The sequence below is a fragment of the Pollicipes pollicipes genome, unplaced genomic scaffold (assembly GCF_011947565.3).
Source record: "Pollicipes pollicipes isolate AB1234 unplaced genomic scaffold, Ppol_2.1 Scaffold_5282;HRSCAF=6240_pilon_pilon_pilon, whole genome shotgun sequence".
Lineage (NCBI taxonomy): Eukaryota > Metazoa > Arthropoda > Thecostraca > Pollicipedomorpha > Pollicipedidae > Pollicipes > Pollicipes pollicipes.
Genome location: NW_023596651.1, coordinates 83,015 through 97,607, shown reverse-complemented (window position 1 = coordinate 97,607; position 14,593 = coordinate 83,015). Strand labels below are relative to the sequence as shown.

Below are 14,593 nucleotides of genomic sequence, written 5' to 3'. Positions count from 1 at the left end.
ACGATTGAGCCTCGGTCGCTTATCATGCTGACTGAAAATGGCAGGAGAGGCTCAACATCCAGAGGTGGGAACAACAAAGAACACACAGCTGGCAGCACGTGACACCACTGACCCGCACGTGAGACACACATACAGACGCGACTAATTACAACGGGACACGACGCCACATGCCGCCTCCCCAATACTTCATGTCTCCACGTCTTTTGGTTCAGTCCCCTTCATATCCTGCCGCCAATCACTCACGCAACCGCAATACACGCCAGTCCGATCTTGGTTCATTCCCAATATAGTGGAGTGACCACCTAGTAGTCTGCCTTAAGCCTTGAGCATCAGCAATAGACTATTCCTAAAAAAACAAAAAGTTTGCAACCTGCGCATTTTTTGCCCGCTGCTCCCATCGAAGTCAGCACATTGCGATCGGAAACCTGTTCATAGGTAACCTGTTGCATTTTTTTCACGGACTTGGTGATTTGTTTCCGCGAACTTCTGCTGAATATGACCGGAATCGAGTTTTCGGCGAGAGGGTCATGTGAGAGGTCAGCTTCCTTCTTTTGCCGTATCTCAGCTGGTCAAACGCAGCCGTAGATACAGCCTTACGTAGAATGGTAAGCTTCAGATTAAAATTCACACCAGACCCGTAACAAACTTCCGCAATGTCGCCCGCCGGATTGGAACAGCGGCGATGGGATCCGTACAGCAGGCGATGGGGTCCGTGCAACAGGAGGTGGGTCCGCATAACACGGGCGGGGTCCGTGCGACGTGCGGTGGGATCAATACAACACGAAAGAGCAGTCTGTTACTATTCGGTCACTTCGGTGGCAAGAGTGTATATGTTTGTTCGTGCTATTGCACCACCAGTTCGTCCACCATCGAGGCACCCTGGGCTTTACAAGTTGAACGAAGACAGAGGAGTTGGTAGGGGGGGGGGGGGGGGGGGGTTCGAAGCCTGGTCGGGCCAGGTCTGCCAATCCCACGGCGACATCACCATGATGATGCCCCAGGGGATTTATGTGCTGAAGGGCATTACGATGCGGGTTTTCAGTGAGCCTTTTCCAGTGTCTCTAAGCGGTTCTTTCCCATAAAGTGAGTCAAAGACGTTGGTTAGTGCGTCGCAGTCATTCTCATGGTTAAAACAGCTGTGCCTTTTCACTTAGTACAACACCAGTCCGTATCTCTGCACCATGCTTCGTATCCAGTAATGGCGAGATTTACCAGTTTTTGCCAGCATTGCCACCGTTTCAAACACCGTTTCGGACTTTTCTACGGATACGGGTTTCTTGAAAACGGCGAGGCGTGTAAGCAAACTGTAGGCTCGATGGAATGGAAATATTCGGGAGTGTGGCCAAGCAGAAGGCGACAGCGGCTGCATTCAGAGTTAAGAGGGGCATCAGAAGTTTTCCGATCCAGATTACCCGGGAAGATGTATGCAATCTGTTCTCGCATACTGTCGGCAGGATTACTTTCCGAATCATTTTTCAGCATATGCATGAACTCGAAACTGAAGCTTTCCGACAAACGCTAAAGCCGGCGCTCCCAATTTGTACGAGGTTTAAATTAAATGACCAACTTGAAGGTCAGTGGGTACATTTCACAGCCCTAACCTTCTTAAGACCTAAAACCCTCCAGTATCTGAGCTGCACGCCTGCGAACATGCGCAGACTATTGAGTCAATTTCTACTGGCTCTCAAACAATGTTGCGTAAGCTTTGCAAAATTGTAACACGGTTTGGTTATTTGGAATATAGTCTCTCTGGTCAGCAATGATCAGTTCAGTGCTGCAGGATGAAGGAGACTGGATAATGATGGGACAGGACATGTTCCAGGCGCGCCGATCGCCGAGCATTAGCCTTGCAGGGACCCTGATGTGGGGCATGCGCTGAGAGCCCGGTCAGGGCTGTCTCTCCACGGGCCTCTCAGCCGTGGAGCCAATTAGAGGCAATTCGGCCAGAAATTAGCATTTCAGGACAATGGGTTGAAGGGGAATGAATAACGGTGGAGTAGGACTACATGCGCCTGAGGGGCCAACCGCTGAGCCTCACCCCGCACAGGGACCCTTCTGTGGGGTGTGCGACGGTCGCGTGGTCGGGGTCCCCACCCTCTCGCGCTCTTTTCAACTTTGGGTGCGAGGCGGGTCGGGTATTAAAAATCTAAAGCGGCAGTTCCAGGCACAAACTAATATTATTATTAGACTTAATTTGTCCGGAGGTCTCGCCAGAATATGTTTTTAAATATGCTCCAAGAGAGGGACAGTCATTTTAAGAACGCTGGAAGCGTGTACAGCGATTAACAACTTTTGGGACGTGCTTTTTCTTGCCCAACTCAAAATACCTCGACTCTATCCAAGACTAACACATTTTTTCTTAGACTTCAGGACTTTTTGTTTCCAGCACTCATCAGATAAGCACTTCTTTGCGCTATAACCCGTCATTTGTTGAACAAAAGCTTAACATGGATGTCCATTCGCATCAAGGAATAGGAAAGCATGTAGCGTTAAGGCATTTGTGACAACTGATGCAAAACATTTGTCATACATATTTTCGCAGGCGTGTAAGGCCAAAGGTAGCGTTGTTTCTCACGCTCCTGTCCCAAGATGCATTTTAGTGTGATATCTTATACCGTTTTGCAGGATTTTTTCATCGTTTTTTTTTTAAAAATCACAGTCTAGAACCATACATCCACCATTGTGATCCGTCTTGTGCAATATTAAGACTTACATCCAGCAGCGTCTTCTTGGACTACAAAGACAGACAGTAGCGTTCTTGGGAGGCCTTTCTGTGAATGCACCTCCTCCTGCTTGGTTCATGGGCTAGGATACAAGGCTCTGACCGGGGAGGCCAGGGTTTGAGTCCCGGTGGGATATGAAGGTTGTGCCTTGTTGAGGCATAGGTCTTATTGTTGCCTGCATTTTCCCGAACTAACAAGCTCTTTCTTAGGCCGCCGGCACTCTGCCCCTTGTAATGTGATACATTGGTATGGTAGGCAGCTGCCATGTGAGGAAACCATGCTTTACTTGTGAGAACTACATTCTAGAAGCAGGTACAATATGCTTACAACAAAGCGCCACTGTGCCACTACATGCCACTATGGGTTTAGCCTTCAGTGTTATCCGCTGCAAACAACCAAGACAGAGAACTTCAGTAGCGAAGAGTGGGCTCGTCGCTTGGGACCATTGTCCATTTGGACATTGTTGTCCATTGTCCATAGTTGTTTGGCCCATTTGGACCAAACAACATGTAACACAATGTTAATAAATGGCACATGTTTATAGAATGCAATTTTCATAGATTAAGCATGGCTTTCTGACACGGCAAATGTGGACAATGTTAACAGGTGCCCAACGTGCCGGAGTATTAAATTACAAAGGGCATAGTGACGTCAGCTTGACATAAGCACATTTGCTCCTGCAAATACAGAATACAATTACCATATAAATCACAACACCATGCGTTTGATTTCCGTGACGGTGTGCGCACAGAAAACAAGCACATTATTTCCCGCACCGGGAATCGAACCCGGGCCTCACGGGTGAGAGCCGTGTATCCTAGCCACTAGACCATGCGGGAGGCGAGTTGTTCATGATGGCCTATGAAGACCTCCCTGCACGTATTTTCACTTTCATAAGAACATCATTTGACGGTAATCTTGATATTACGCAAGACGCAATGCAATGACCGACATATTCTTCTAAATTGGGGTTTCAAAAACAACGACTTGTTGGAAACAACTACAAACCAGTATGACATGTGCCACCAATTTCATGCCAGATCACCGTCTGCGTTAACGTTATAATTCACGGGTGCGGCTGTCCACTGCCTGCGGCACCTGCTCTTTCAGTCTGAGAGATGGAACAGATGCGTCATTTTCGAATGCTGTTGCTGAAATGGCAGATGCCACCAAATCTCTCTTCTTTGCTCTAACTGGAACAAATCCGAAAGATCCCAATCACTCAAAATAGTGTGCTCCTACAAACAACACGTTGACCTACGTAATTTTAGGTCATTGACCTTTCCTGACGCTTAAACAGGCAGTGGAAGATGGCTACGCAGTGACTGTTCCGAATGAATTCACTAGAGAAAAGCAATAGAAGCTGCCTCATAAACCAAGATTTGATAAATAATGCAGGTCAGTTTTGACCTTGGTCTGACTTTTATTATTATTCCTATGTCAATGGATTGTGTGCCAGTATAGCTTCGGTTGATATTTTGTTCAAGAAATTATTTCAGATGAGTGTGGCTTCCTCCAACATCCCGTTGTTACACCGCATTATACAATTACTTGGAAATGCTCCTCGCTGACGGCCTCGGCCTAACTTTGACCTACCATACGGCAGAAGCTTGTGAGGTACATATAATGTTTACGTGAAAAGATCTGCTCTTCCATGCTCTACAGCTGTACAACATTTCGCGCGGCTACGCCGCATCGTTCGGAAATCATTTTGAAAAACCTTCGGGTGGAGTCAAATTAACCCACACGTGAACGCGTACTAAGGCATAAAAACATGGGAAGTTTATTTGTCATGCGCATTTTCCCAGTTGCGTAAGGCCAAATGTTGCGTTGTCTCTGACACTGCTGTCTCAAGTTGCACGTTGGTTGCTCATTAGGGTGTGTCATCGAGAGGTGAATCTCTTGGAATCAACCGACACAAAGTTTTTTCTTGGCACACGGATTAATGAGAGCTTTCAGGTCTTTAACACCACATCACTGTTGATATTCGTGACACAAGAGCAGTTTTTCCTTGACACACCAAGAACGTTGTGTTGGATACTAGCGCCACCTATTGTACGCACTGGTATCATCCTCCAACAAGCCTCAAACTTCCCACTTTCTACACTACTAGTACCTGGTGGATTAGGTATGAAATATATATTGTGAAGAGTGCCGCAAAACATTTCCAAACAGCTTTTAACCTGACTTTTGTAGTCAACAACATTACATTTTGGTACAACCCAAAGCTGTGTAGTTATGAGAATGCTCCAGTAGATTGGGGTAGGTCTTACGTTTGCGATTGCTAATGCATCATAGTGATGCTGATTTGCAATTTATATGCTTGTTGTGTTGGCGCTATGGGTTTATTAGTTTAGTTTTTCCGGTACTAAAAAAATGTATTCGATCAATTACTTGCATAAGCATGCCCAAGGCTACACGGTCGCGCACAAAACATTTTTGTTGCTGTGATAGGCCACCCGGCTCCACTGTCCCACCACCAACTACCGACTACACGAAGGCCTTGAGCTACATCAGGCTGCGGAGCGAATCGAATAGGAATCTTACTAATACTATCCTCAAGACCGCGCGGGCAGAAAACAGGGATTTGTGGACCAATCTAGCGATCCCTGTTCATGGTCTAAAAGACGTGATAAAATTGATCGAGGGGGATTGATATCATCTCAACAGAGCTATCAACAAGAAACCAAAGGAAGAAAGAGAGTAACACAGCAACGCCGTCACCACGAAATTCAAGAACTTTGTCGATGTCGCGAAGTGCAAGTGCAAGCCTCAGCGCAGCTTTCCACGCCCCATTGTCTGCACAGTGTATCAAGTGTTCAGTGTATCAAGTATCAAGAGGAGTTTGCCTTGAACCACCAGTGCATGCACCGGAAGCTTGTCCTGGGGTCGCATGACTGGGATACGACTGTGATTAGGGAGGTTCGCGAGGTGTGGAGGATGGCCTGACAACTCCAGGGGCGTCATGGCTCGGCCGCCTGTGAGGCTGTGTCTGCTGCTGAGACTGAGTCGCCTTCCCCGCCGACTGCTGAGCCCGCGTCGCCTGCTGAGCCAGCGCTGGCTGATGGTGCTGAATTCAAGCCTCCTCCGGAGCCAAGTGGTCTCAGCGCTGGCGACTAAGCCGAGAACACGGATTCACACACGGTTCCGTACATGGCAGAAGGTGACGACGACCCCGATTGTTCGTTTCTGTTAAAACCGCTGTCACTGTAGGCTGTAACGTTACCGGTCTGAATAACACCGCTTTGGCGGTTGACAGCTACGGATGTCACGCCAGTGTCCTAGAATTGCTGACTTTCGGTGTCAGGCGACACCCTATTAGGAATAGTTTTTCACTCCTCGTCCCCATATTTTATGTGACTTTTTCACTTCTGCCTGACATTGTTTAATCACGCATGCCAAACCCTTATTTCCCTCTCAGAGTTTTTCAGATGTCATCCAAAACCGAGCTTACTTGAAACCAGCAAGCATAAACGAGGCTCCACAGAACCTTGACACCTATGGCTATGTCCTGCCTCACCTAACTACATCTGAATCATGTCTATGTATGCACAGAGCAAGGGCGCCAGGTACCTCCAAGCCCAAGAACCCCAGCGACCCAAGCCGCTTGCACGCGTTAAGTGAATCGATTATGTGAATCGATTTTCTCACTCCCGCACGGTTTTTTGCGATGGAATTTTTCACTCCCACCTTTGTTCAAAAGCGATTCTAGCTCTCTGGGACACGTTCATCATGCGTTAACATAAGGACTTTTACATTGACCGCCCGCTGGATTCGCGGCATTTGGAAGTGGCCTCTTATGTTTTCCTTGCGGCTGCAGATGTTCATGACAGCCAGCACACCACTGTGTGACGTCATCACCGAGTAGCAAAATGACGTGTGTCCTGAAAAGAAATCCTGTCTACGGCCCATAAACGGTCCTACGGTCAAGACATAAAACGCTATATCGCCTCCTATAGCATGCATTTTCAAGCAGCCGTAGTCTAGTTTGGCAAAACCTGCTATTCGCATCCTACTGTTTGCACTTTGGGTTATTTACGATGGCAGTCAAGTGATCATCAATAGCGAATTTGCTTAAAGGGAGTGTTTCTCGTTTGTACGGAGCTCTGAACTGAGATAGCCAGTTTCACGATGACATTCAGTGCAGTTCACAGACCTGTCCTCTCAAAAGTTAAAGACACTGATTTCTTAGCTTGACTGCGGGACCTCGCAGCAGCAGGCACGCGTAATGACCAAGTTGCAGGGGACCCGCGCGATAACCAAGTTGCATCAGACCCACGCGTTCACCAAGTCGCAGCAAACCTGCGCGGCCTCCAAGTCACAGCGAACCCGCGCGATAACCAAGTTGTAGTAAACCCGCGCGTTCACCAAGTCGCAGCAAACCTGCGCGGCCACCGAATCGCAGCGAACCCGCGCGTTCACCAAGTCGCAACAAACCTGCGCGGCCACCAGGTCGTAGCAAACACGCGCGATGACCAATCTGCAAGAAACTTACGATGTCACCAGTTCGCAACAAACCCGCGCGGTCATCAGGTTGCTGCAGACCCGCATGGTCACCAAGCTGCAGCAGAACTCGCGCGGTCACCAAGTTACAGCAAACCTGCGTAATGACTAAGTTGCAGCAAACCCGCGCGATAACCAAGTTACAGCGAAGCCGCACGGTCACCAAGTCGCAGCAAACCGGCATGGTCACCAAGTCGCAGCAAACCCGCGTGGTCACAAATTCACAGCAGACACGCGCGGTCACCAAGTTGCAGCAGACCCGCGGCACCAAGTTGCAGCAGACCCATGCGCTCACCAAGTCGCAGCAGACCCGCGCAGTCACCAGGCTGCAGCAGACTCCCGCGGTCACCAAGTTGCAGCAGATCCGCTCGGCCACCAAGTCGCAGGAGACCCGCACGTTGATCAAGGTGCAGCAGACCTGTTCACTAAGTTCACCGAGCTGCAGCAGAACACGTTCACGGAGGCTACGCTAAGGTCTGCCTCGTGCTGGGGTCCACACGTTAGCAGACTGAAGCTGCACCCCATCAGCAGTACGCCCGAACCCCAGTACCGCATCACCAGTACGGCCGCGTCACAGTTCACGTGTAGTAGCGCTGGACCGCCCCCAGGAGCGGGAGCCAGGTGCTCCGATCCCCTCCCAGCTCTAGCTCCTCTCCCAGCTGCAGTCACATCGGCCTCTCCGGCCTAGCTGAGCCTCACTCGGACCATCCTCCTCGGACAGTCGTCATGTCTGCTCGGACGAGGCTTGCCCTCTCACCGCGCGTCTCGGCGGCGGACGGTCCGAGGACCGTCCTCCGAACACGCGCTCCTCTGGCGGCGACGTCTGGAAGTATTGCAGGGTCGCCATAGCCAGCTTAATGGTCACGTCCGAACGCCTGGCGGCCGGAAGAGGAAGTATTGTTGTCACTGCTGACAGCAGGTGAAGGGATGGTAGTTACGAGAGAAAGCGCTGCGAGATGGGCAACCAGTGGAAGCTGCATCGTTTGTAAATGGCGGTAAGAAATGCACTGTGCTATGTAAACGTTGGTAGGAAAGACAGTGTGCTGAAATAATTTGCCACCAGTGCCCGCAGGGGCACCGACTTCGATCGGTGTAGGGGACTAGCGCCCCCTGCGTTCCCAGCTCCGGTAACTGGTGAACAGCGCAAGCTGTTCCTCTCAGGGCGTAGCGACCCTGCCGGCACGTAAGCTCCTGCTCCTTGTTCCGCCCGCTCCCTCCCCACTACCCATTTTCATGCATCCGGCCCACTCATCACTCCTGATCCTCGTTTTATCGGGGTCCCCGAGCCCCCTCGCCCTCGTCCCCGGGTTGATCGGATCCTGGTGGCTAAGGGGCGCGTTGTGCGGGTCAGTCACGGCGCGTCCCAACACTCCACTTTGGCCAGGATATCCGGGGGCGCGGGGCCCCACACGGGCCTAGCGGCTTGTCGCTCGCGTTGCGGTTGGGCGCTTCTTTCGGGTCTCCGCTTTGGGCGCCTGGCTGCGCGCAGCGGCTTAATGGGTCAAGAGGCGGTGGCGCTGAACCACGGTCAGGACGGGGAGGGGTCTCCCCGGTTACACCTGGCCGTGTGGGAGGCGTCGCTCGCCCCGTATAGCACCGGGGTAGCCCTGGCGGTGACAACCTCCCGAGGGAGTGATGGGCCGTCCCCCAGTTGGGCTCCGAGGTGGGTGGGGAGCTCCGGTGCCGAAATGAAAACTTCTTTTTGCATGGCGTCCTCTACCTCCAAGAACACCCGTCCTCCGAAAGGGGGGCGGACCTCGATAACCCCAGGGTGCAGAGGCGAATCTGCTATCCCCGGACCACGGATCCTCGTCTTCCAAAGTGACGAGATTAGGTTGGCGTCTCTGTCACCGTTTCAGTGAAAAAACGGCTGCGAAAAATTTGGAGAAATTATAAGATGTGACAAGTTCCGGGATGGAAAAATAGAAGTTGAGTTTGCTAGTGACTTAGAGGCGAGTCGGGCTATGGAAGCAACTGAATTTTCGTACAGTGTTCGTGATGGAGCTGGTAAACGCGAAAAAACAGTGTCGATGTTAGCGACACCACACAACACGAAAAATTCGTACAGGGGCGTGGTAAACTGTTTTGACCTGCGTGACGTTGACGAGGAAGAGATCGTGGAGGAGCTCTCGGAGTTTGGAATGACCGCCGCTCGACGGATTCTTGTCAGAAGGGGAGGAGAGTTGGTGCCCACGAACAATCTAATACGTTCAGTCGCCCCGACTTACCATCCGAGATACGTGTGGGATACATCCGCGTAAAAGTTTGTCAGTTTTTGCCCAACCCCTTGCGGTGCTATCAGTGCCAGCGATTTGGTCACACGAAACCCAACTGTCGAAACCGCGCTGCGTGTGGCAAATGTGCGTCCCTCGAGCACATGAGCGAATACTGTACATCTGACAAACCCCACTGTGTCAACTGCGGCAAGGACCAGGTTCCGCACATGTCGTACGACCGTTCATGTCCAGCATACGCCAAGGAGAAGGAAATCATATCAATCAAAACTTCTAAAAACGTATCATTCCGTGAGGCTCGAGAACTTTATAACGAGACCCACCCAAAAACATCGTACGCATCGAAAGTGAAAACTTCGTTGCCGCACACTTACGTGATCGAGGACATGACGGCTGTTCAATTTATGTAACTGTCGAGGTCATTTGGCCTATCAGTCGTACCCTCAGCATGCGCCCTGGACTCGCAGCCAGCACCACAAACTCCCTCTCCGCTGATCGAGGAGTCGGTAAACACCGCTCTGCTGGCCTCCTCGGTGCGCGCCGGATCACCAGCGGGCGACGGTTGGATGACGGCTCGGCGTGGTCGGAGTCCCCGCGCGCCGCCGGCCGTTCCTTCGTCTGCGACCCAATCGGTCCCTTCGCTACAGACGCCTCTTGCCAGTACCTGTGAGCGTGTGGCAGAGACGTTGGAGCGTCATGCCTGTCCGGGGTAGACAAAGAGCTCGTCCCCCGAAACAGCACCCCATCTCCACGGAAGCCGGTGGAGGCCCCCGCTGGTGCCTCGCTAGCTTGGTCTCCTGCAGCCGTGGCGCTGCAGGAGACCAAGCTAGCGTCTGAGCATTTCTGCTCTTTGAAAGGATATGTGATGTTTCGTAACGACGTGTTGACGGAGAGCATTGCTCACGGTGGCGTCCTCCTGGCAGTTCACCATAGCGTGCCAGCGAGGAGCTTGAGCTTGCGGTCCACTCTTCAGGCTGTGGCTGTGCGTCTTTATTTTAAACATCGTCACATCACTGTTTGCTCACTATACCTTCCACCAGACATCGCTTTCCCTTTGGCGCATCCTAGATGTCTGCTGGCTGAACTGCCTTCACCACTTCTTCTTTTAGGCGATTTTAATGTGCATCACACTGCATGGGGTTGTGACGTCACCAATACTCGTGGGAGGCTGTGTGAGAATTTTGTCCACGGTTCTTCACTATATATTTTAAACGCAGGGGCTCGTACGCATTTTACAATGCCATCCGGTCAGACGTCAGCGCCAGACTTGAGCCTCTCCAGTCCCCAGCTCGTCCATCACCTCGAGTGGAGTGTTGGAGATGACCCCATGGGAAGTGACCACTTCCCAGTGTGGGTCCGGCTTAAGAGGGGTGCAACGTTGAGCGTTAGACCACAACGCTGGAATTTTAAGAAAGTGGACTGGTGCGAATTTGAGACTCGGCTCGAGGAATCGTTTGTAACTGGGCCTGAGAGGGCGGTACCCTCTATTGAAGATTTTACTGACAGACTTTTAGAGTGTGCCAACAGTTGTATTCCACGCACGTCTGGCGCTCCCCGACGTACTCCTGTTCCATGGTGGGCGGAGGAGTGTCGGAGCGTCATCAGCGCACGTAGACGTGAGTTTCGGGCCTTTGACGCCAGAAGCAGTATATAAAACCTAATAGCCTTCAAGAAAGCGAGAGCCTTTGCTCGCCGCATTGTAAGCGAAGCGAAACGCGCTTCCTGGCTCGCGTACGTGAGCAAGCTGAACCGGCTTACGCCGACATCGCACATTTGTGCCCTAATCAAGCTTATTTCGGGTCAGTTTTCGCCCATAGCTCTGCCGGTGCTATGTGTTAACGCTCAGGCTGTGACGCGCCCGTTGGATGTCGCGAATGAGGTTGCCCGGGCCCTGGCCCAACGCAGCGTAGGTGGTAACACAAACCCACAGTTTGTGCGGCACAGAACGTGATGTGAACAATCTGCAGTGGACTTCTCAACGAGTGAATTGCATTCATATAATGACCATTTCGCGCTGGTGGAGTTGGAATCGGCGATCGCCAGGCTTCGCAGCGTGTCAGAAGGTCTGGACACTGTTCACAACGATATGCTTAAGCATCTGCCGCGTCGCGTGCTTCACGTTTTATTAGCGGTATTCAATTCGCTTTGGACCAGAGGGGAATTCCCAGCCTCCTGGCGAGAAGCTACTGTCGTGCCTCTCTTGAAGCCGGGAAGAAGTGGGCTAAATCCCTTACATTATGGACCCATTTCTCTTACCTCATCGCTCTGTAAGTTGATGGAGAAGATGGTTAATGTCCGTTTAACCTGGTTGTTGGAGTATAACGGTATTTCTACAAACGCACAGTGTGGTTTTAGAAGGAATCGCAGTACGGTGGATAATCTTGTAGTGCTTGATACTGCGATTCGTGAGGGATTTAAAGCAAATCGCCACACTGGCGCTGTCTTCTTTGGTATAGAGGGCGCCTATGACACCACATGGCGCCATGGTATTCTTGTCAAGCTATTTAAGTATGGTACAACGCGGCAATATGGGCACTTTCCTTCAGAACTTTTAGTTGACCGTTATTTCCGGGTCCGTGTTGGTAGCGCGCTCTTTGAGAGGCACCATCAAGTTAATGGTGTGCCGCAAGGTGGTGTCCTGAGCGTATCACTGTTTGCCGTTATGATAAACGATATCGGGGTTGGGCTGCCACATTCTGTAGGTCGTGCCCTGTTTGTTGACGACTTTGCCATCTTGACTAGCGCAGCAAGAGCTTCATCGATGGAGCGCCATCTTCAGTTGGCTGGGGACCGTATCGAGAAGTGGGGCACCATAAACGGATTCAGGTTTTCTAGCAGCAAGACTGTAGCCACGCATTTCTGTCATAGTCGGCAGTGCGGCAATATGCCTGTCCGTCTGTGTGGCCAACGCATCTCAACGGAGCCTGTTGCTAGATACCTTGGGGTATACCTTGACCGCCGCTAACATATGAGACACATCTAAAGACGCTACGTGAACGCTGTTTTAAATCCTTGAACATACTAAAATGTGTTTCGCGTACATCATATGGGACAGATAGAAGCACGCTTTTGCTATTGTATCGCTCGATCATACGTTCTAAGCTGGACTACGCATGTTTTTTTTATGACAGCGCGTGTAAGTCCACCAAGCGCGTCCTGGACACTGTCCATCATACCGCTCTACGCGTAATCGCAGGAGCGTTCCGCACATCGCCTGCCACGAGCCTCATGGTAGAATCGCACGAGCCGTCCTTGTCAGCGAGAAGGGAAATGCTCGGTTTGCGTTATGCATTTAAGTTGCGACGGTTCCCCTCCCATCCGGCATATAACGCAGTTTTTCACGGCCTGCTGTGCATTTTCGTCACAGTGCACCTCGGGCACATGCCGTATCCTTTGTGCTCCGAATCCTCCGGGCCTTGCTAAGGGAAAGCGAAATTCCTTCGAAATTGGAAGCGGGTAGATCATCTGTCCACCGCTCCCTGGCGTTTGATCTCGCCATCAATAGATACGTCTTTGACCGAAATGAAAAAGAATGTCGTCTTGCCAGGTATAATGAGGTCGAGGGAACTTGAGCGCATGGCGTTATATGACGATTACACACTTACTTACACGGACGGAGCTAAAACTTCTGGCGGTGTGGGTTGTGCGTTTGTGAGCGGCAGCGTCATCCCGGTCGCTTTCCTTGCCTCCACATGCGTCGGTGTTCATATTGCAGTTGGTAGCAATCACCAAGGCGTTGTGTTTCATTAAAGTCAGTGGCGAATCCTCACATCTGATTTGACAGACTCTCTTAGCAGTGTTCTTAGTCTTAGGTCTTTTTATCCATCATGTCCCCTTGTACAGGATATTTTAGGACGTTTGACTCAACTGGACCAGGCCCGAAAGAAAGTTATCCTGTGTTGGATCCCAGTCACATTGGAATCGCCAGCAACGAGGTGGCTGACGCGGCTGCAAGGCGAGCAGCGCTGGCTCCATGTGTACTCTCCCTCTCTATCCCTGCTAGAGATTTTTAACCTGCAACAAAAACATTTCTGCAGAACGAGTGGCGGCGTTGTTGGGATGTAACAAATGAAAATAAGCTCAGAGCAATAAAACCCAAGCTGGGTAATTGGTTTTCGTGCTTCCGCAAAATGAGGCGGGAAGAGGTGATCCTCTGCAGACTACGTATCGGACACACGTACGCAACTCACGGCTATTTGTTGCAGGGAGCCGAAAGACCTGTCTGTCATCGATGTGGTGCTGTTCTCACCGTTCGTCATGTGCTTACATCATGTCCGCGCCTCAGGGAAGAACGTCGACAATTATTTGGTCAGCGTGACTCGCCCTTGACGCTCTGTGACACTTTAGGAGACAACTCGCTCCTTCCTGAATCTAAACAGGTCTTTTTATTCCTTAAACAGATCAACTTCGCGACTCTTTACACGGTTCATTAGTTAGGTAAAACAAAAATCGTTATGGGCGCCAAATGACCGCTGCAGTCGGCGTGCCCGAAAACACCAATCAACAACAAATTTCCCACAAGTTAAGACGTACACACTGATACATATTCGCAACAGGGCGGCGGGAATATCAGACTGTCTTCTTGCCAACAACGAACAAGTTGTTAGCGTCATTTGTATATGACCAGCGAGCCGATTGCGCAAGATTTGCGACGAGCATGATGATGCATATGGAAACATTAAAGGAAATTTGTCTGGCCAGGATTAGAATCAGGATTATTCATTGTGCACATTGATTAAAGGAAACTTTGATATGCATCGATTGATGTAGCGGCCCCACCCATTCTCTGACTTGCAACTCGGCGAAAAGGCAGCTCCTAGCATATGTGTGCGGACATGAGTTTCGATTTCTCCAAATGATTGGAGGGCCAGGATTTTACAAAACCGGCGAAAGGGGACAGGTATGAAAACTTCTCGCATGTAGTTCTCTCTCTCCCCGCCCTCTCTCTCTCCTCTCTCTCTCTCTCTCTCTCTCTCTCTCTCTCTCTTCTCTCTCTCTCTCCTCTCTCTCTCTCTCTCTCTCTCTCCTCTCTCTCCTCTCTCTCTCTCTCTCTTCTCTCTCCTCTCTCTCTCCTCTCTCTCTCTCTCTCTTTCTCTCTCTCTCCTCTCTCCTCTCTCTCTCTTCTCTCTCTCT

General features: G+C 50.8%; 1 non-coding gene across 1 annotated transcript; it reads right to left on the bottom strand.

Moving 5' to 3' along the window:
* Positions 1 to 3,490: 3,490 nt before the first annotated feature.
* TRNAE-CUC (transfer RNA glutamic acid (anticodon CUC)) lies at positions 3,491 to 3,562 on the bottom strand. Its single transcript has one exon. It is a non-coding gene; the product is annotated as a tRNA-Glu (tRNA).
* Positions 3,563 to 14,593: the final 11,031 nt, after the last annotated feature.